This window comes from Mandrillus leucophaeus, unplaced genomic scaffold, assembly GCF_000951045.1.
Source record: "Mandrillus leucophaeus isolate KB7577 unplaced genomic scaffold, Mleu.le_1.0 Scaffold148, whole genome shotgun sequence".
NCBI lineage: Eukaryota > Metazoa > Chordata > Mammalia > Primates > Cercopithecidae > Mandrillus > Mandrillus leucophaeus.
In genome coordinates, this window is record NW_012101454.1 from 5,279,150 (window position 1) to 5,302,793 (window position 23,644).

Genomic DNA, 23,644 nt, shown 5'->3' on the forward strand with positions numbered 1-23,644 from the left:
AGACGGGGTTTCACAGTGTTAGCCAGGATGGTCTCGATCTCCTGACCTCGTGATCCGCCCGTCTCGGCCTCCCAAAGTGCTGGGATTACAGGCTTGAGTCACCGCGCCCGGCTTTTAACACTAGTCTGAACATGTAGGATAAAGGAATATGTGTTACTGAACTGGGATTGCCAATAGATATTTAACCCAATGTGATTTGGTGATGTTCTTTCTTCAGATTTAATTTCATAATTTCCTCACTTAGACCACTCCGTCAGTTCTCTTTCTGCCTTAACTGGTTCCTCTAAGTAACATGGGATAAGTCACTTAACTTCTGCTGTATCCTTTCAAAAATAGGCCTTTGTCACGGAATTTCCTCTCTCTAAACATCTCTAAAGTTCTGTTGGTGTGAAGAATTAGTAAGTCTCTTCTGGTTATATGAATTTAAGAAAACATTTAGGTTAATGAGGGAATATTGAATTTTAATTGTCCTTCCTTAAAAGGCTTTACAACAGATTTTTTAGCTAGATGAGGTGGGAATATATATGCTAGCACCAGATTCCACTTATCAATCATCCAGCAGTTACAGAAAGCCAGGAGCTCTGCCTGTGCCTGAGTTGGCCATGAATAGACAAGTGAGGACTGCAGAAGCAGGAAATATGGGGTTAGGTTGATTTCCCTCTATTAGCAGCAGCTTAAACCGGCATGCTGGGCAGCACTGTCTCCTATTGGCTACAGCTGCTGAGAGCAGCAGGATGAGGGTTGACCTATATCTGTCAGGTGTAGGTCAAACTCTGAATTTGTTTGTTGCAAACTTCAGTCTTCTAGAACGCCAAGTTTCACTTGTGCTCAACCACATACAATATTTTTATCAGGATCTGTGATATCCTCCACCTGCGAAGAGCTTGCATCTGTGGGTTTCCCTCTCTGGATTCTTTTGCTTTCTTTTTCGCTGCCTCTCCCTCCTGTCACCCTCTTGCCATTTTTGTCCCCTGCTTCCGTGTCATCCTCTGGCTGAGAAGGGTTGAGATGGTCACAGCTGTGCTCCTTCTAGTAATCACAGTAACACCAGCCCTTCTCTGCCTGCCCCAGTTTCCATCTGACCAAGCTGTGCCCGTTCCTTTCAGTTGCAGTTATTGCCCCAGGTTGGCACAGCCTGTGCACATATGTGCTCTTCTGGGCCACCATGGGTTTCAGAATGTGTCAGTTGCTAATTACAACTGCAGCTGTGGACAGAAATACAGCACACATTCAAAATATGGGTCCTAAAGTTCCTACACAGTAAATGTTTCTTGATAGTTTTAAGGCCATTTATTTTTCTTTTTTTGTAAAGATAGACTTTAAGTATTTAGATATGTATTTTTCTAGATGAGAGAATAAACGACTTGAATTTTCATTTAGTCAGCCACCATCTGTGACAAAGGTTCTTTCCCTCTGCCTTTGGTCTCAATCAATATATGTATGTTGTTTTGGGACTTCATTGGTATTATGTTTGTATTTACTTACACTGACGTCACAATGCGAAACTTATCGTAGTCAGTTCTGCCTTCATGCTAAAGCATCAGTACACTGTGGGCTTCCACTTACAATGCAGAAACTGCATTCCATGACCCGTTATCATTTCTTCAACGAGGACTTGTAGTAATAGTAAAGAAGCCCAAATGATGGAAAAATTATTCTAGCACCTCAGGTCCCCAAGCATACAAACTACATCACAGTAATTTGAGATGGAGAAGACCTATTAAGTCATCCCACTGATTCTCTGAGGACCTGTGGTGTTTTTTCCCTCTCCGACATGCCGATCTACTTTTTAATGCCTTTTCCAATTGTAAATGGCGCAAGTGATGGGGTTTCCACCCTTCCCAAGGGATGATGCCGTACAGCCTATAATAGATCCCTCCATTAGGGCATGTGATTCGTTCAGCTGCCTAAATCATCTTTGTTTTGACTTTCATTTCCATCACTCCTCCTGCTGTCCCCTTGGACACTAAATAATTTGTCTCTGTGCCCGCTATTTACACCCTTCAAGTACTTGTGACGGATGAGCCAGTCCCGTTAGAGCCACGTGGTAATGCTGGGAGACATGTCTCTTTCGTCTTCCCTCTGAAGGCAGTCCCTTCAGACTTATAAATCATATTTGTTGCTCTTCAATGAATGCCCATCAGTTTCTTAATAATTTGCCTCATTTCTTTGTTACTGACGCTGCTCAGGAAAATCCCCTTTGTCTCCGTTGCTGCAAAACAAGAAGATGATGGTAGTAGAATCTCTGCTAACAGAAAATAGACCGGAGCTTTTCAGCTACCAGGTATCTTCCTACTGAGGACAATGGAATCATCTAATCAGTTATCTTTAACTCTCTTACTTGGGGTGCACAATTGCTATGTTAACAGGTGTTAGGTGTGCATGTGGAGACAGGGATAGTTCATCTATATTTTATCTGGCCAGCCTTTGTTGTGGTGTATTTAGTTAATGCCCATTAGCTGTTTAAGTCATATTTCCCCACCAACCTCAATTCCCAGTTGGAAAAGCTTCCTTGAACTCCCTCAAGAGAATGCTAACCTCCTCCTTTCCATTAATACGCCCATGTTTACTGATACTAAATTGTGTGACATCAGCATCTTTGTCAGAGGAGGAATTCCTTTGTTATGAGAGAGGCAGAGTGTGCCCTTTACCTTGAATGAACATGATTGGTACTGCAAACCAGGATATTCTGGCAGTGGGTTTTGTAATTCCAGGGTCAATAGTGTTCAGCCTGTCCCGTCTGTACCCCTCTCCAGAGCCTACTCCCTGGCTACTCTGTGTGTTTGTACACCATCTAAAGTACTGACTTTAATAAGGTCTGGCCTACTGTGCTCATTGTTCATATTTATGCAATAATAATAATACCAACATAGTGCTTCACAAACTGTTTTTGTCTAACTGCATCATCCCATTTAGTAGTCACAACCATCCTGTGAGGAAGGAATTATCATCTTTCTTTCACCAGGGAGGATACTGAGACTTAGAGAGGCTCTATTGCCCCAAATTTCACAAACATTCAGTAAATTCTCCTTTGGAGTCCCTCTTGTCATCTCTCTGAAATCACTGGAGAACATGCTTTGTGAGCAGTATGTGAAGAGGCACTAACTGCATATAAGTTCCTAAAGTCACTGAAATGATGGCCATGGCATAATGTTTATCTGTGTTCTCCTTTTGGCAAAAATAGAGTAGCTAGACATCATCCACAGTTTTATATGAATCCTATTAACAGTAGGATAATTCAGTTGTTATTCGATGACAGAAAGAGTATATAAAAATTTATATGACATAGCTTGCTATCTCTTCCTAAACAATAATGTAATATTATTAGGCATGGACTAAAAGTGAGCTTATCTATTCAAATGCCAATTCAGACCCTAAGGGTATCTGTTTTTCCTGCAAAGCTGATGAGATTATACACCTAAGATGAAAGAAGAAAGCTGTATTTCAATAAATGTTAATAATATGATTTGAAGAAGCAAAGAACTGAAAAATACTGACTTTTATTTATGAATAATATAAAAAGCAGAAATATAATTTTCTACAAATACATGGTGGTAAAGAAGGCACAGCATCCTAAAATCGTGTTAATAGCTAAACAAAAGACATTTTATTTATTCTACAACTGATTTTCAAAGAGGCTTACCAATATTTTAAATTTGGCATAAATGTGGTTATGGTAGGAGAAAAGCCTGTACTAAAAGGGTTTTATCCTTTAACAAACTAAAGTGACATCAAATAAATAAATGACTCTTCAGCTCCAGCATTCTGAAAAAAACCCAGGTCAAGAAAATTATGCATTTTGTTGTTACCTGTACCAGTAGTCCATTCCTTTTTATTGCTGAGTAGTATTTTATTGTGTGGATAGTATACAATTTGTTTATACATTCACATGTTGATGGACATTTGGCTTCTTTCCAGTTCTGGGGTATTGTAAATAAAACTGTAACATATATTTGTATGCAAAACAAAGAAGAAAAAGAAAATTATGCATTTAAGTGAATTGCCCTCTTCTGTGGCCTGGCCAGAGAAGGCAAATTGCAAGTGTATGCATATATTGTCAACACATAGAAATGTGTAGAAGTCACCATGTCTATCAATAGGGAGGGAAGATTATTTCTTCTACATTAGCTTGTGGGCCCCCACTGTCTCATGTAGGGCTAACTCTAAATTGGGCTTTGTGGCTGGACTGGATGGTGCCTGTAACTTTGTAGGAAAAAAATTAAGCCAATGCATCTTTGAAGATACATCCTTAACTATGCCAGCTGTACTTTACAATACCCACTGTTTAACTGTGAAAAAAAAGGGGGGAAGGGGAAATGCTATCATACTTATTGCTTTTTAAAATTACTGCAAATGCAATACATGCTTACTATGGCAAAATTTAGAAACACAGATGAGGAAAAAACAAACTCAGATACTTTCCATTCCAAAATAACAACTTGTGACACACCCTTCCAAGCCTTATCTACATACCTGTATATGATATGTGTGTGTGCATATATATTCATCTTTTTAAAACAATAAGTTTTGGGTTTAAATCTGCCATAGTACTAACTAATTGACTACTTTGTTCCTTTAACTTAAGCTCTCTGAAGACCTTATTGAAGAACTGATGCTGTTTTGGGCTGCTATAAATAGGGTGACAAAAATGCTTTAGTTATGTTTTAAAAAATACATTTACTTTACATGAATCTTATGAGGTTATAGATCTTTTAAAAGTACAAGACCTTTTATAGTCAAACCATGGATAAATATAATGCCTGGAAAACGTATTGTATCTGTTATTATGGACATTATTAAGGTAAATGAATCTTTTCCAGGGGTTGCAGTGTATCATTGAATTCTAGCACAATACAAAGGGATTTTTTTCTTGGCACCACTTAAAATAATGGCACAATTTATGATGGTATCTTAGGTTTGATGAAGTATTTAATCAAATCATGAGGTATTGGATGAACTGTCTTCAATAGGGACATCATAGATGTTTTAATATTTGTGAATTATCTTAGGATAAGCTGGAAAATGCTAAAGAAACATTCACGAGAATGTCTGGTCTTGTGAGCAAAAAGGAAAAGCATTGTCAGGAGGAACTTTAAGCTTTAAGTGGTGCCAAGAAAAACGATGCTGCCAATTAAACAACAACAAGCCATTCATTTAAAATTTTATCCAAATTTCAGGGCCGGGTGCAATGGCTCACACCTGTAATCCCAGCACTTTGGGAGGCCGAGGTGGGTGGATCACCTAAGGTCAGGAGTTCGAGACCAGCCTGGCCGACATGGTAAAACCCTGTCTCTACTAAAAATACAAAAATTAGGTGGGCGTGGTGGCAGGGGCCTGTAATCCCAGCTACTGGAGAGGCTGAGGCAGGAGAATCGCTTGAATCGGGGAGGTGGAGGTTGCAATGAGCCGAGATTGTGCCATTGCACTCTAGCCTGGGTAACAAGTGTGAAACTCCATCTCAAAAATAAATAAAATAAAATAAAATAAAATTTTATCCACATTTCAGAGATGTTAAATGTAAAAAGTTTCTTATAATAAATAAACCATGGCATTTATTTAACACCTACACATTTCATAGACAGTATTCAGTCATATACCATGAACAGATTTTTAGTACCCACTACATAATAGGTTATGAACAGAGAAGTTCCAAATTAGAATGGCTATCTTTGACATTTAATTCATTTATTTATTTTTGGATTGAAATAAGAACAAAAATGTTCATATTTTAACATTTATGTTTCTATAGAGAATATTCTGTTTCCATACCTTACATTGCAGTCTCTAAGTGGGAGCAGAAGCCTTCCATGTGATCTTGAGTGTCTTTATCTCCTTGTAATTTGTCCTCAGAGATAACAAAATTCTCAGTTAGACTGCCCTTTTACCTTAAGAAGCATGACTCAGTTCTTTCCTTGCATCTTCAGGCTGCCAGTTAGTGACTTAATTCAGTTTTAATAAATTCATCAGGCTTGGAAAATGCAGATTCATTCCAATTTATGTGTATTATATCTTTTGCTGGGCCAGTCTAATCACCAGATTTTACAGATGAAGAATGTGAAACTCAAGCCAGTTAACTGATTCGTCCCTAATCATTGAGAAGGGGTTTTTTCCCTGTCACAGATAGTCTGTCCAACACAAAGTCCTGTTCTCTTGAAGCCTCCCTTAGTCTTAACAGATCCAAATATGTTCTTTCAGTTGCCTGAGAAATCCATTTTCTTCTAAATTTTCTGAAATCAAAATTCATCCTCTTTTTAACATTCTGCCCTGTATTGGCAGATCCTGTCTAGTTTCCAAATTTGCAGTCATACATTTTTCCCTAGGGAAGAGAGATAGATATCCCCTGTTTATCCACAAGAGTAACATATACATACAACCACTACTTCATCAAATATAAATTAGCTGTAAGTGGGAGAAGGTAAGGGAACAAACTTTCATAGACTCCCATCCTTTCCCCTTTGAATTTTTACCTTGAATTATCTTGCTTTCTTGCTTTAAAATGGATTATCTGTAAAGCATGTGATAGAAACAGAAAGAAACATAAAATAAATGTTTAAAATGTGAAATTTTGATTAAGTTAAAGAATCACACTGAGCCTGTGCAAGAAAGTATGGGACCCTATCATCATTGGTGGAATCAGTTTATCCAGCTGTGTCCTAAATGATTATGGTTTATTGAGCCACCTCTGAGCACCTCCCCGTCTTCCCCAGTGTCCTGCTTCCTTGGGCCAAAAATAAACCTGTTAGCTGGAAAACAAGCTAGATGAGTGTATTAGTCCATTCTTGCATTGCTATAAAGAACCGAAGACTGGGTAATTTATAAAGAAAAGAGGTTTAATTGGCTCACAGTTTCACAGGCTATACGGAGCATGATGCTGGCATCTGCTCAACTTTTGGAGAGGCCTCAGGAAACTTACAGTCATGGCAGAAAGCAAAGGGCAAACAAGCACTTCACATGGCCAGAGCAGAAGGAAGAGAGATATAGTGGGGAGATGCCACACACCTTTTTTTTTTTTTCGAGATGGAGTTTTGCTCGTCGCCCAAGCTGAAGTGCAATGGTGCGATCCTGGCTCACTGCAACCTCTGCCTCCTGAATTTAAGAGATTCTCCTGTCTCAGCCTTCTGAGTAGCTGGGCAAGGCTTGACATAACCCAGAACAATATTGAGGTAAGGTGCTGTGGCTCATGACTGTAATCCCAACACTTTGGAAGGCTGAGGCAGACAGATCACTTGAGCTAAGGAGTTTGAGACCAGCCTGGGCAACATAGTAAAACCCCATCTCTACCAAAAATACAAAAAATTAGCCAAGTGTGGTGGTGTGCATCTGTGGTCCCAGCTACTAGGGAGGCTGAGATGGGAGGATCACCTGAGCCTGGGAGGCAGAAATGGCAGAGAGCAAAGATCATGCCAATGCATTTCAGCCTAGGTGACAGAGTGAGACTGTCTCAAAAAAATAGAAAATAAAATATATTGAGACAAGTCTGTGGTGTGTGTGTGTGCCCAAATGGACAATGATATTTGCAAAGAACTTAGATGTGCTTTTTCTTTGTATTATAGTAAAGGACATAGCTAAATTCAAAGCTGCTTTTAATCACAAATAAAACTAAAAATTATCTCCAGAGAAACAAATATAATAAATAATTACATTAAAATAAAAATTCAAATAACATTGTAATTACAAAGTTCTAACATTTTATTGATATTGCAAACATTTTTGGTAATATAAACAGAAAAAATGATTTTAAAAATTGAATTATATTATGACTTCATTTCCTGTTTTTATTACTCATTAAAACCTTGATAAGTATGGAGAATGAAATGAGCTATATAATTATGATGTGTCAAAGTTTCCTTTAGATGCCATCTACATTAACTGCAAGACTATTTTAAAACTAAGTATGTGTGCCAGGTGGCTGATAGGAAATTCTTAGATCGACAACCATTTTTTTGCAGAATTTTTCTGTTCTTTAGCTAACAATAAGAACATAACTAACAAGATAACATTTATTGAGTGCTTACTATATTCTAGGCACTGAGCTAGGCCTAGCTTTAGAAGTATGATTTTATTTACATCTTAAGCTGTAAGAACCTCATGGGCTAGGTATGATTATTGTCTTCATTTTATACACATAGTATCATGTGCTTAGCTGTGTGTCTTCTGTGTGCCTTCTGAGTAGAGGGCTTTAGGCAAGGGCTAAAAGAATTCTGATAGTTATATATGATAGTTTAGCATAATAAGAAATTATGGCCAGATGCAGTGGCTCACACCTGTAATCCCAGCACTTTCGGAGGTTTAGGCAGGCGGATTGCTTGAGGTCAGGAGTTCAAGGCCAGCTTGGGCAACATGGCAAAACCCCATCTCTACAAAAAATACAAAATTTGCCAGGTGTTGTCGTGCATGCCTGTTGTCCCAGCTACTCAGGTGGCTGAGGTGAGAGGTCACGTGAGCCTGGGAGATAGAGGTTGCAATGAGCCATGATTGTGACACTGTACTCCAGCCTGGGCAACAGAGTGAGACCCTATCTCAAAAAAAAGAAAGAAATTATATGAAAAGCTGATTTTATTTTCAGTGTTGGACAGAGTGACAGTTTGCTGCTAACAATGGGCTCTATGCTATTTAATAAATTCTTCCTCACCCTATACAAAATTCCATTCCTAATACAATGTTATTCTATTCTAAATTTTAAAACCTTTGCAGAAAATCATTTTACGTGTGTGTGTGGTATGTGCAAAGCATTCTTTCTAATAATATATGTAGGACATGTTCAGTTTAGAAAAATGTAAAGAAGCCCAGAGATGAAAATAAAAGTCATCCTTTATCCCATTAACCACAGGGAACTACTATTAATGTTTTGGCATATGTTCTCTCAGTTGTTTTTATATATGCATATGTAAATATATATTTAAATTCAATTAGAAACATACTTTACAGTTGAGTTTGGTTTTTCTGGTTTTTTAAATTCACTTGATAATATGTCATCGACATTTTCTTATGTCATTAAAATTTCTTCCACATAATTCTAACAATAACACAAAATTTCATTATATGGATATACTCTAATTTATTAGACTAATTTCTTAATGTTGGATATTTAAGTAGGCGGAGGAAACTTTAAATATAAATAGCTAAAGTCTTACTCATGCTATAGGCCTCAGATCTTTAATGATTAAAAAAATGTGCCCAGTAAAAGCCTTGGACTAAAGCTCTATTGATCTGAATTTTAATCTAAAATTGCAGGGCTGAAGGTGGCCTCAGAGGAATATAGTCCATTTTTCTATTTTCAGACAGGACTGTATCACTATCCTAGATATATGTCTCTAGAAACTATTCTTGAATTTAATGATAGCAGAAAGTTTCATAACACTGCCCAATGTAGCATTACAGTGAGTTGGTCCTGTAGCACAGACTCTGGAAGTAAACAGACCCTAAGACCAAATACAAGGTAAAGGACTTTGACCTTTGACTTTAACCTTGACTTTTCTACCTCCTCATTCTTGGTTTCTATCAGTCTTGCAGGGTATCTGTGAAGATTCCATGAGATAGTATACATAGAGTGCATAGCAGTGTGAATGCTGAACATATGCTTTTATTTACCCTGTTCCTCTTAAATCTTTAACTAATTTCCTTACATTCTTTCTATGATGAAAAATCCCCAAACACCAATATCTATGGCACTAAATATACCTGAAGGCCATGACTAACCCCTCCTTGAACTTCTTCTGCAAACTAAATAAAGCTAAATCATTTGACTTTTTCTAGAGTCTACATCCATAATTCTTTATTAAATGTAAGACCATCCTAAATTGTGGGACCCCAAATTAGGCAGGATTTATTATAATTGCTCTGGGTGGTGATAGAGATTGTGGTGTAAGGTGTAAGAGTACACCTTATTTATTGTTATGTTGATGCCACTATAGCAAGAACTTGCTGGATTCTTATTTTAATTTCTTTCTCTCTTTTTCTTTCTTTCTTTCTCTCTTTCTTTCTCCTTTCCTTTCCTTCTTTTCTTTTAATTTTTTTTTTTTTTTTTTACAGACATGGGATCTCACTCAGGCTGGAGTGCAGTGGCACTATCATGGCTCACTGCAGCCTCAAACTCCTGGACTCAAGTGATGATTCTGCCTCAGGCTCCCAAATAGCTGGGACTATAGCCATGCACCACTATGCTTGGCAAATTTAAAAATTTTTTTTTTAGAGATGGGGTCTTATTATGTTGCCCAGGCTGGTCTCAAACTTCTTGTCTCAAGCAATCCCTCCTGCCTCAGCCTCCCAAGCTGTTGGGATTACAAGTGTGAGCCACAATGCTTGGCTTGAATTTTTAAAAAGAACTTATGATGTAATTAACTCGGGTTGTACTTGTAGCCCATCATGACAAGGATGACTGCTTTTCTGTGCTGTACTTATTTCTTGGTTCTGATTCTTTATCTTACTTAGAAGCAGCTCCTTCATTGTTTCAAGTTGGTTTCATTAATTTGAGTCAGTTTTACTCCTATGGGGTTATCTACACACTCTTTCTTTTTTGTTACTCGTTTTGTTAATTTTGATTACATTTAGAGGCAAATGAATTTATGTGCACTTCCTCAGATCACGGTGAAACCATGACACATCTATGTGGTAAAGTATAGATATGACATAGAAATAAAGGGTACCTCTTTTTAAGCAGTTTTCTCTTAATGTAAGTCCAATAGTGCTGAAATTGTCTTCAGACTTACAAGTTTGAGTATATTTTAGTATGTCATCTGTGTGGATTATGAATTTGTAGGCTTTGGGTCTGAAACCTGTAATTATCAATGTTTGAAAGACATCTGTGAAGGTGAGGATATGGAGACAATTAGCCAAACGTTAGATATATAATTACCACACCCTGCCTCCCTATCAGGAACTCTGGATATTTAAAACAAATTAGGACCTTTACACAGGCCCTTCTCTTATCAGGGTGCATCATCGGGTTGCCCTGAATGTAGGTAATCAATCTCTTAGGCAGTAAGTGTCCTCTCTTGCATATACTATTAGCTCACAGGTCTTTCAAAGACCAAGGTGGAAAAGATCCATGCCTCTCAATTACATCCCTGGCTCTTGCTACAGAGGCAATTTTTATAGTGAAGAAAAAACACTGGGGAAAAAAGTCACCCAATTTTTATAGTGAAGGAATCAGAAGACCTGACTTCTACTTGTAGTCTCTCATGTGCTATCTGTGACCCCAGCCAAGGTTGTGGGCCTCCATTTCCCCATCTGCCAAATGGAGACAGCATACATGTTCTAACGTCACAGAATTGTTGCCGTGATACAAAAAAGTCATAGATCTGAAAGTGCATATAAAAGTTCTGTGAAGTTTCTATAAAACCCAGGAAGTAGGGAAAAAATCATGCAGAGTCACATCATTTCCTTGGAATTTTGAACATTTGTTTCTCCTCCCATCTATGGCTAAGTACTACATATATATGTTTTTGATATTTATGAAACCATTGAGTACATAGTTACACTATGAATAGTTATGACTGGAAAGTATTGAGAAAAATGACAAAATTCCTTGTTATTGATAATTAATAAAGGAACTAATCCTTTCAAGGGTAAAGGTACTTAGACTTGGCTCACAGCACTTATGCTCTAACTGATTTTCTTTAAAGAAAACTCCTGAAGAGTTTTCTAAGCACAAGTGAAGCGAGATTGGACCCTGAGTACAGAAAGTGGGCAGCTAAAGCTTCTTTCCTCAATAACAAGTTTAAGTGCCTTATTTATTTTTGTATTATTAAGTGACACTTGTAAAAATACTTTGTTGAGTAATGGTGCTGTGGCAAAACTAAAGTTTATTTAGGACACTGCTCCGCCCAAGGTGAGCAATTAAAGCAGGTATGTAAACCTACTCCTCTGGGCTCCTCCACGCAACCTCTTGAGTAGTGCTAGAAATGAAAAAGGGTGTGGGGCAAGGCACATGGCATGGCTGGGGGTGAGAAGAAGTTGGAAGGGCAAGAGGAGACCCCATGAAAGAATGAAAAAAGTGTGAAGGTTGATAGGGAATCTATAACTAAAAATGGATTCTAACTGATGACTGATATCACCATGTCAAGTTAATACAAATTTAGGTGGCATAAGATTGATTAAAAAACCAACAACAAAAAAATTCTTTTTCCCGCACGGTATAATAATAGCCATCTTATTTTAAATGTAGCCAGGAAGGGTTGTGTTTGTTCGTGTGATCAGGTTTCCTCACTTCCCACACCTGGGGAAGTATCAGCTAATATTGGTTTAGCACTAATTTATACCTGATGGTCAGGATCAACTAGAATGGAGAAAAACTGGTACAAATTAGAGGGGCTCTGTGGTCCCAGAAAGCAGTCCCACAATGGGCTGCGACTATTGTGTATCAATACAAATCAGTTTTTCTAGGAGGAAATGGAAAGAAATTTTTCAAGGACCCGAATCTATTCTCAGCTGCTGTACTGCTAGTGTGCTCAAGATTTTATTTAAAAATCTTAGATTTTACTATGTTTAGTTTATTAATCTGAGAGTTAAGCAACTAGAAGCAGAACAGGCTTTAAAATATCTGACTCATTATTATAAATAATAACTGTTAGCCAGTCAGGTCCATTTCCCTTTTCCTCAGTGAAATTTGCTATAATTAAAAAAATCTATAACCCAGACTCATATTTTCAAATACCACTGTAGATTATTTGGAACTATAGAATTAGATACAAATCATGTAAAATGAATAGACCTCTTAGATGTTTTTTTTTTTTAAATTCTACAGGTAGAATTTAAAAATCTGTTTTCTTTTGGTAATTTCCATGAATTGATGTCAGGTATCAATGTTTCTATGTATTTGGCTGAAAATGGAGATAATATTTTGGTCCTGCAATTATACTTGGTAAACTTTTATTTATTTCGAATCTACTGTTTTGCAAATTTGCCTGATCATAAAGATCACCTGAGAAACTTGTTAAAAATTATACAATCCTAACCCTCCGATCAGCAGACTAGCTGAATTAGACTCTCCGGGAAAGGGGACTGAAATCTGTGTTTTTAGCAAGGGACCCAGATATGCCTGATGGTCTCACATGTTTGGAAAACACAGTTTTGTTTCCTTGTCATATTCCTCATGATGCCAGAGCTCTTCAACCCTATATTCGCTTCTGACTATCTTACTCTTCACTGATTGTACTGTTTTCTACTCCACCCTTCCTGTATTAATTTGTTTTGTGCTGCTGTAACAGAATACTACGGTCTGGGCAATTTATAATGATACCACACACTGGGTAATTTATAATGAACAGAAACTTACTGGCTCACAGTTCTGGAGGCTGTGAAGTCCACTATCAAGGTGCCAGCAGTTGGTGAGGTTCTTCTTGTGGCATCATCCCATGGCAGAAGGTGTCACATGCTGGAAGAGCAAAAAGAGAGAGAGAGAGAGCATGAATAAAAGGGGTGAACCCACTCCCATGATAATGGCAATAATCCATTCATAAGGGCAGAGTCCTTATTACCTAATCACCACTTAAATGTGCCACCTCTTAATACTATTACAATGGCAATTAAATTTCAACATGAGGGGGTGGGGGCAGAAAGAAAGAAAAAAAATTCAACATGAGTTTTGGAAAGGACGAACATTCAAACCATAGCACCATCTAAGAAGTAAGGCACACTTAATCAGCCACTATGGCCTTTTGTAGCAGTGAGTGTCTGCTATGGTGGTAGTGGAAAGCAAGTCTTGGGCAGGGAGGTAAGGGATGGAATGAAGGGTTGGAGGTATGGTTCAGAAAAGTCTTTCAAGAGATTCTGATCTTCTCCTTGACAATTGGTTTGTAGATGACTTTGCTACCTTCTGAAGTGGCCACACTCAACCTCCCTTTGCTCTATCCAAAACTTTGTCTTACTTTTGACCTCTTATCCTCCTTCCTTCCTGTAGTAGAAGGGGAAACATTGTGCCTTTTTGTCAATGTTGTGCTCTTGATCAAATCCTCTAATGCTAATAGAAACTAAATCTATTAATCTTCTTCCCCATTCAAACACTTCTTGATTTTTTTCTCCTTTGGCTTCTTTGGCTTATGGGTATATCCATAGACATTTTTTTCTCTTTTCTTTTTTTCTTTTTTTTTTTTTGAGACAAAATTTCACTCTTGTTGCCCAGGCTGGAGTGCAATGGCATGATCTTGGCTAACCGCAACCTCCGCCTTCTGGGTTCAAGCAATTCTCCTGACTCAGCCTCCCGAGTAACTGGGATTACAGGCATGCGCCACCACGCCTGGCTAATTTTGTATTTTTAGTACAGATTGGGTTTCTCCATGTTGGTCAGGCTGGTCTTGAACTCCCAACCTCAGATTATCTGCCCGCCTTGGCCTCCCAAAGTGCTGGGATTACAGTTGTGAGCCCCGCGCCTGGCCTCTCTTTTCTTTTAAACCAAACTAACACGTACTTTCTTTGGTTCTGCTGAACCCCAAGATCCCATTTTATATCATGCCTTATTTTAACTGTTAAACTTCTTAAAAGGAATATTCTGCATTGATGCATCTACCTTCTTACCCATCTTGTTAACTTGGTTGTAACCTGGCTTCAATTGGGCCATATTTTATGAACACTATTGGCTTGAAGATGATCAGTGATGAGATCCAGTGCTTTTTGCTTAGCTCTTAAACTGCTTTCCCATTCAACAGCATGTGACATTACTGACCACCTTATCCTTTCCAAAGCTGCATCAATTAGTGGTCATTTGATATAAGAGCAGAAACCTACTCAAATTATTGAAATGACAAAAGGGATCTGAGTATAAGACTATAGGAAACTCCAGTGAGCTGAGATCCGGCCACTGCACTCCAGCCTGGGCGACAGAGCGAGACTCCATCTCAAAAAAAATAAAATAAAATAAAGACTATAGGAAACTCTCCCAGAGAAAGTATAGTAGGACTGTACAAGGACTGGAATAATGAACGATGAAGCCATCAGCAACAAGTAAAGTTATAACAAGTAATTATTGAACACGTGGTATATCCTAGGAACTCCATAGGTGTTAAGTGATCAAGCAGTGAACAGAAGAGACAAACAAGGTCGCTACCTCCAGAGACTTTAGTAGGAAAGACTTGCCATTAGGAGGTAAACAAATGTCTATTGACAACTTTTAATGAGCAAAATAGATGGAAAAAAACTGACTTAATGATAGATTATTATAGGTTATTAGTGATGGGTGAGGACTCAGGAAGGACATTATAAGACGTGGCATTTCAAGGGAATTGAGGAGCAGGGAGGTAGAAGAAGTGATTTAGGCAGAGGATACACCTGTATGCAGGCCAGGCAGGAGTGTTTCAGGGGAAGTGAAAGGAGGCATTGTGGCTGGAACTGAAAAGGGGAGGAGGAGAGTAGAGCAAAAGTAGTCAGGTATTTTAAGGACTTTGGATTTCATTGCAACGTTATTGGAAGACACTGAACCCTTTTTTCTTTTCTTTTTTTTTTTTTTTTGAGACGGAGTCTCACTCTGTTGCCAGGCTGGAGGGAAGTGGCACAATCTCGGCTCACTGCAACCTCCACCTCCCTGATTCAAGTGATTCTCCTGCCTCAGCCTCCCGAGTAGCTAGACTACAGGCACGTGCCACCATGCCCAGCTAATGTTTGTATTTTTAGTATTGACGGGGTTTCACCATGTTGACCAGGATGGTCTTGATCTCTTGATCTCGTGATCCACCTGCCTTGGCCTCCCAAAGTGTTGGGATTACAGGCATGAGCCCGTGCATCCGGCCGACACTGAACATTTTTAAGCAGGAGACGTGGCTCAACATATTTCCAAGTTTACCCTGACTGATAAGTAGAAACTAAATGAAAGAAGGCAAGAGTAGAAGCTGGGAGACAAGTTGAGTAGCTGCAGCAATAGATTAGGTAAGAGATGACAGTAGTTTGACTTAATGTAACAGCAGAAGAGATGGAGAGAAGTGGATGGATTAGACATCTATTTATTAAGAACAAATGAGAGGACTAGCTGATGGGTTGGAGGGGGTGATGGTGGAGAGAAAAATGAGAAATCAAAAGTATAGTCTAGGTTTCTTGTTTGGAATAATTGGATAGATGGTGAAACCATTTACTGAAATGGGGAAAAAATGGGGACAATTTTCTCAGAGGTTAAGAGAAAGCAGGAATATGGAAATTAAGATTTTAGTTCCATTTTAGACACATTCACTTCAAGTATTCATGGGGACTTGACATATCAAACAGACAACTAGATATACAAATATGAATCTTGGAGAGTTTCATTTAGGAGTTGCCAGCATTTTGTAGTATTTAAAGCCATGGGAATGTCTAAGATTACCAAGAAGATGAGTTTACAGAGAAGCAAGCAGAGAATAGAGCCCAATTTTTAGAGGGGACTAGAGGAGGAAGAACCTGAAGAGCACTGAGCAGTAGTGGTTAGAGAAGTAGGAAAGAGAACAGGTGAGTACAGTGTCCTAGACTCCTATAGAAGATATTTTTTTTTAAAGAACTGAGCCTGACCAGCTATGTGGAAAACTGCTAAAAGCTGGAATAGGAAGAGGTCCCAGAAATATCCACTGGGTCTGGCAGTATGGAGGCAGTTGATGTTGATTAGCAGTTTTCAGTGGCATGAAGCCAGATTGGAATAGACTAAATAGGAAAATAGTAGATTAATAGGATTAAATAGGAAATCAGAAGTAACATGTAGACATCTCTGTCAAGAAGTGTTGCTGGGACAAGATCAAAGAATTTGGACCGTAGATGGAAAGGGATGGCAGAAGAATCTTTGTTTTGCCTTTTAAAATAAATGTTGGCATAACAGCATGTTCAAACATTACCGGGAAAAATCAATAATTTGATGATGAAGAAGATGGAGATAATAACTGCAGAAATGAAGTCCCTGAGAGACAAGAGGGACAGAATTTAAATCAGAAGTGGAGAAGATGGCTTTCGATAGGAAAGGAGAACATGTATTACCTGTACAGAAAGGAAAAAGAAATGGATCCAAATGTTGAAAAAATCATAGATTTGATGGTGGGACTATAGTGGAGATGTATCAGCAGGAATGGGGCTGCAGTTGGGGTGGTTTTGGAGGATTGAATAAAATGCATAAGAAACAAAATAATCATCATGGGAAAGTGAACTTCCTCTCAGACTGTCTCCCTCTTTCTGGTCACCTGGTCTGATTTCTCCTTCTTTCTGTAACTCACTTCATTCTTTTCTCTCAGAAGGCAGGTTTCCTCTGCTTCTGTGTTCCCGTGACAGAAAATGGCCACTCCATGCACAAGTCTTTATAGAAAAACATTTTATTTCTTCATTTCAAATTCCCAAAGGAGAAAATTTAATTGGCCCAGCTTTAGCCAGTTGTTGAACTCAGGTGAACTCAACCATGGCCAGAGGATTTGGTACATACATAGCTGTCAGGCCCAAACCCTCTATGTGCTGGGGGAGGATTGGTTCTCAGAGAAGAGGGATATTAGTTTGTCAGATGCCCCATGAAGTATCTACCAAACTTATTTTCTGAGACTCTGAACTCCGTTTTGTTAAGGAGTACTTCTGCCCTGCCTTCTTTTCTAGTATTGTTTTCTTTCGGGTTTTTTTTTTTTTTTTTTTTTACTTTTCCTTCCATGACTCATGTATAAATTTTCACAATTCTGTTTTTCACCCTCTTTTTATTTCTATGCTTTTCTCCTTTGCCAAGTTCGTTTGTGATCATGGCTTCAACTACCACATGGACATGGATAGCCCCCAAATCTATATCTCTTGTTTTCTCAATTTCACTGTCATTTAACAGCTGTCTCCATTTGAATATTCTATGGTTATTTTATTTATAGCTGAACTCATTATCTTTTCACCAAACCTCCTCCTTCCCTTAGCTGCCCTATTTGTGTTAAATCCATGACTGTCTTCTCAGGCATCCAAGCTTGAATCTTCAGAACTGTCTGGGGTTCTCCTTTCAAAGTCCACATGATCATCAGCTGAGAAGGAACATGACTTTCACCTTATTTCCCTCTCCATGTCCTTTGTCATTCCCCTAACTCATGTCACCTAAACTAATGTGGAGTATTCTCTAAACCTTCTACATCATCTTCCAAACATCAATCTCTAATTCATGTTGTAAGCTTTTCTTGAATTAATCTTCATAAAGCACAGCTCCACTCATGTTCTCTCCACCCATTCAAGAATCTTCAACAGCTCTTCACTGCATATCCAATAAAGTGCAAGCCTTACCTGGCAACCAAGGGCCTCCATGACCTGTCATCAACAGGCCAAGACTTATCTTCCATTAACCATCAGCCAAAGACAGACTGTCCAATCATCTTCTGCCTGGTTTTATGCATTCCTACCTACATGACTTCTTCATACTCTTCTTCCTGAAGCCTTTTCTCAAGTGAGCTTTCCCTTCCCTCACTTCCATAATACTCTATTTACATGTTTTTTTTATGCAAGGCAAATCTGTAGATATGGCTTTCGCTTTGTCGGCATATCTTTTTACTCCTATTTACCAAAGTGTGAGAACAGGTAAACCCAACAGAGTGTAAAACAGTGTCTGACACTTCACAAACATTCAATAAGTAACCTGATAAGGAGTTGCTATGGCTTGATGCTAGTATTGTTGCTACTAAGCCACCAAATAGGCTTATTAGGAATATTAATATGGACCTTTTCAATAAGATGCTGAGTAGGGCACTCTGAAAATTGTGTTTCAAAAAGTTTAAAATAAGAAAAAGAAACTTCTCTAGTCCAGCACTGCTGATGAATTGATGGCACCCTAACAACAGTCCCTCAACACACTTACTCGTGGCAAAAAATAAGATTTGGCCACATAGGAAGACACTTATGACATACTTTAATGACTTGAAACTTTCATTAAAAAATAACATTATGATAATCAAACATATTCCCTTCATAGGATTACTATTGCTTTCATGTATTATGAACACTCTGTTTGGGACTAAAACAAATAGAATGTCACAGCATGGAAAGAGAATATTTATAGTTCTTTGGCCCCCAAGTTTTACCTGTGAATGTGCTGACTTTATACAATATAGTATTTTAGTTAAATGGTGAGAGTATTATGCAGCAGCTTAAGATGCATAGGAGGTGCCACTGGCGTCATAGTTGGCAATTGGAGCTGCTGTGGAGATGAAAACTGAAAAACCAGGGGTTTTCATTACTGTTTTCTATTTTTGAGAAATAACTGTACACTTATTCTTGATGACCTTGCCAGTTAAAAATAAAATATCTATTACTATTGCTTCTTCTGAACTTCTTTTAGAAACAAAGTTTTCATTATTTACATATAATAGTCTTGCCTACTTAATTATCATTTATTTTCAGTTCCTTTACATAGGCCTCTTGAGAATAGCTCTTCTTAATAGTGAGCTAGAACTAAATACCAATCAGCAGATGTCACTCCTTAAGTGATCCTCTTCAGTTTGTTTATTTCAGTTATCCTTTTTTTCAACTGCCTTTTCTCCATTGCCAATTCTATTTTCCTTTTTCTTGGAGATAGGTTCCCACTCTGTCACCCAGGCTGGAGTGCAGTGGCGTGATCATAGCTCACTGTAACCTCAAACCACTGGGCTCAAGCAGTCCTCTGCCTCAGTCTTGCCAGTAGTTGGGACTACACCTGGCCCCCATTTTCCATTTTCAACCTCTGATGAGCCTCCAGGAGCCAGTAGGTCTAACAACCATAATACAAGGTATTCTGTCTTTTTGAATGGCAGCTTCAATACAAATATCTGTGTGGTTTACAGTAACCACATCAGATATTTTTCTACTCTGCAACTGTGCTTTTGTAGCAGAGATACACCTGTTACATTTTTTTTTTCCCTGAGGAAAAGCACAAGTTTTAGTTCATAAGACAAACACTGGTTAAAATTTGCCACTCTTAACAACATTAAACAAATATTTATTGATCATCTACCATATACTAAGCACTGTTGTGGAGATTCAGCAGTTACAAAACTGATAAAAAGTCTTCAAGGCTGTTCTATTCTAGACAGACAAAGCAAAAAATAATTATAATATATTATGGTTTGGATGCTGATAAGTACTCCGGAAAAAGAGTAGGATAAAGAGCAGGAAAAGCCTAGGGGAGCTTACGATTTTTAAAAAAGTGTTCAGGAAAGCTCTCATCATGAAGGTGGTGACATTTGAGTAAAGACCTGATGGAAATGAGTCAGCAAGCCGTGTGGATATCTGGACAAGAACCTTTCAGGCAGAGGGAACACCTTGTGCGAAGGTGCACGTAGGCTGTCACAAGCAGTGAGGAGTTTAATTTAAGCATCTGCCAGGGACGAAAATTCAGTCAAGGCTTTTTTGTGGTTGTTGCTATTAGGAATCAATCTACAAGAGAATTTAATCAGCTTAAGATGAACATCAGTGCAGATCTGTTTAGTGTTCTCTCCCAGCCATGACCTCATTGCAAATACTGACAGCCTGGACTGCCTCTCAGATTTGGATGGGCCTTGGATGCTCAGCCAGGCAAACCCAGATGGAGCTAGAAGTGGAGGGTTTTGGTAGCTCTGTGGGCTCTGTGGCTTCTTCGTCTTATGATCTCTCCACATGGGGCTGCATATAAATCATATGTAACCAATGATTCCAAGTTTTAATTTAACCTAAAATGTAGTCTATTACCATATTTGCACTAAGAAGTAAATATAACAGGATTCTACCTCAGATTAGCTAATGGTAGATCCTTGTCCCACAGATAGCCACGGCATGGGGCTACTGAAACCGAAGTATTTCTCATGCCACCAAATTGTGCCTTCAATTTTGTCTTTACACAGGACAACATAGTAAGAGGTCAATGTTAACTTTAAGCCTTACATAGGATTTTCAGAGATTGTTACACTTACATTCAACCAGTATGGAAAACTGGCACTAGGCCTAACTACCCCATAGCTAGCATAATAGCATAACAATGCTCTTCTAGCCTAGCAATCCACATCTCATTCTAGGGGGTTTCCAGTTTACTAAGAACATTTTCCTAAAGCTTCTATATATCCTTGGAGCTTACTATCATTCTCAATAAGAATAAAGTATTATCAAGAACCCAACAAATGGACATTTGAAAGCAGGCACTGAGTTTAATTTATTTTAGGCCACCTTTGATTTGTTTGAAGCCTATATTCCTTAAATATGAAGATCGGTACTTACTTCATGAGAATAAAGGTTTAAGAGACAACTAAGGTTTCTATAGCAAAGAGAAGTGACTGAACTTCTAGATTGGTCATAATGACTTACCAGTAACTGATAATAGTGTTTTAAGATCATACTAATTCTGTTTCTCTGTGTGGATTATTTAGATTTGCTTTAGATGTCTAAGTCAGCTGTGGTAGATTTGAAGAAACACAAAGTCCTTAAAATATGACTAGATATGTTGTTTTAGATCCAAATTAGATCCAATTGATCATTGTGATTGTGACCGAGTATAAATTTAGAATTATTGTAACCTAATATGTTGAGGTCGTTCCATAAATATATTTAGGAGTAGCTAGAGATGACATTTCTATAATGCAACTATGCTGTAATCAAAGCAACAACTCAGAAATTTACCTGCATGTAAAATAAAAACCTTAATTTTTTTTTTTTTTTTTTTGAGACAGGGTGTCATTCTGTCACCCAAGCTGGAGTGCAGTGGTGTGATCAAGACTCACTGCAGCTTTGATCTCCTGACCTTTTGGGCTCAGGTGATCCTCCTACCTCAGCCTCCCTAACTGCGCCCGGCTAGTATTCTTGTATTTTCAGTAGAGTGGGGTTTTGCCATGTTGCCCAAGCTGGTTTCAAACTCCTGAGCTCAAGTGATCCCCTGCCCCTGGCCTCCCAAGGTGCTGGGATTACAGGCATGAGTCACCGCACCTGGCCAGCTTTACATATTTTTAATCTGTCAGATTTTTTGTTCTTGCTATTCTAAAAAAGTCACTGAAAAGAAATCATTTATCATTCTTTTTACACACAATATAATGCAGTTTTTAAATTAATGAGGTAGGCCAATTATATAAAATTTGGAAGAGTATAAAGTTTTTATTCATAATTAAAATATGTTATTCTGGAGAACAAAAAAAGAGTAGTGGTCTGTCTTCATTTGTAGAATTTCCTTTAAACTGATGGAAACTTACCTCACAGATGAGATTTGTGGGCCACTGTAAATACATACTCTACAAATTATGTACCCCACAGCTTTGAGCTGCCAGGCACTATAGCAGAGGGCTTCCTCAGACTCTTGAGCCAGTCTTGAAATTTTTAGCTTCCCATATACTAACTGTGTGATCTCAGGCAAGACAGCTTATTTATGCCACAACTGAGACCACAGTAAGGATAATAATAGTATCTACCTTGTGGATTATATGAGGACTGAATAAATTAACATACAACATGTTCTTAGAATAGCGGCTGGCACATGGTGAATAAACATTAGCTATTATTCTAATATGTGGTAAAGTGAGGAACTATGAAGTACTGCATGAAATTTTTGTATTTTTATTGAGTTTCATCAATTTTTTTTTTTACTGAACCCGGTATGCTTTCTGGTCTGAACACACAAGGAAGCAAAGAAGGATGGCTCCTATACGTGAAAGTGACCCCTGCATATAGTGCCTGAAATAAGAGGAAGTTTGTCAGTGTGGGCAGACAGCACGAGTAGACCAATCTGACATTCCGCTTCTCTTTTAACCTCTTGACAATTAATGAAAGTTATCCGATGAAGATCCTTACATTAATTGCTTCTGATTGAGGTTTAAAACCTTGGTTTACTGTGGGATAAATTTAGGTTTTTGATAGTCATCCAAAATTTTTGTACCCTTTCAGTTTCATTGCGGAATAAAAAACAAATTTACCAGAATGGATTATTACATTACATCTGGTATTTATTCCTCTCAAGAAGCTATCTGCTTCGGAAAAGGCAGGGGCGCCCTTCATTAATATATCTAGCTGCTGGTGTAATGACGTAAAATTCCTTGTTGACCCCTGCTATTCAGGGTTATTGTCTTGGAACACAGAATTTGATAATCTCTTTTCACTGCATAATTACAAATGTTAGTCTGTAAAAGTATTTTACTTTGTTCAATCCAGGTTCCAGACATTTTGCCTGCTCACCAGAAGTTCTTTTGATTAATAAGACTACTGGTCACGAAAACTCAGCTTACTAAAATTAGAGGGGAAGAGATCCAGTTTTCTGGTTCTAACTAAAACATCCCACCGGATGCAGGTGTACTTGCAAATTAAAGTTTGCCTCATGAGTCCCGTCTCAAGTCATACAGACGGCCCAGGAGGGTGGAGCCCCTGCAACCTGCCTAGCGCGGCGTTTGCGTGTCTGGGGGTGTCGGGACACGCGCAGGACACACACAATCCAACTTTCCTAGTCTCGCTCTTACCTCAAGGCTGTCAACTTTTTCGCTCCCCACTGCGCGCACAACCCCCACCTCACGCTGCCACCCCCTCACGCCCCACCTTCAAAGTAGGAGACACCATTGTCATTGGACACTCCTTCTCTCACTCCTATTCCAGAACCAATCACTCGAGTTCTGGTGGGGAGCCCCTAAGCCAATGGAAATGCTCGTTGCGGCAGCTGCCGGGTCCTGAGCGCTGGGAGGCGGTGCCGGGGGCGGGGTGCGGCTGGGGCGAATTAGTTGCCATTCGAGTGAGGAGTGGGTAGAAGCGGCGGCGGCGGCAGCGGCGCGGACTCCGAGGA

At 38.7% G+C, this 23,644-nt stretch overlaps 1 long non-coding RNA gene across 1 annotated transcript; it reads right to left on the bottom strand.

Moving 5' to 3' along the window:
• Positions 1-5,664: 5,664 nt before the first annotated feature.
• On the bottom strand, positions 5,665-23,537 carry LOC105535591. The gene is made up of 5 exons (XR_001005460.1): positions 23,328-23,537; positions 13,277-13,375; positions 10,647-10,802; positions 6,468-6,505; positions 5,665-6,316 (listed from the first exon to the last, which is right to left on the bottom strand). It is a non-coding gene; the product is annotated as an uncharacterized LOC105535591 (long non-coding RNA).
• Between the last annotated feature and the right edge of the window lie 107 nt (positions 23,538-23,644).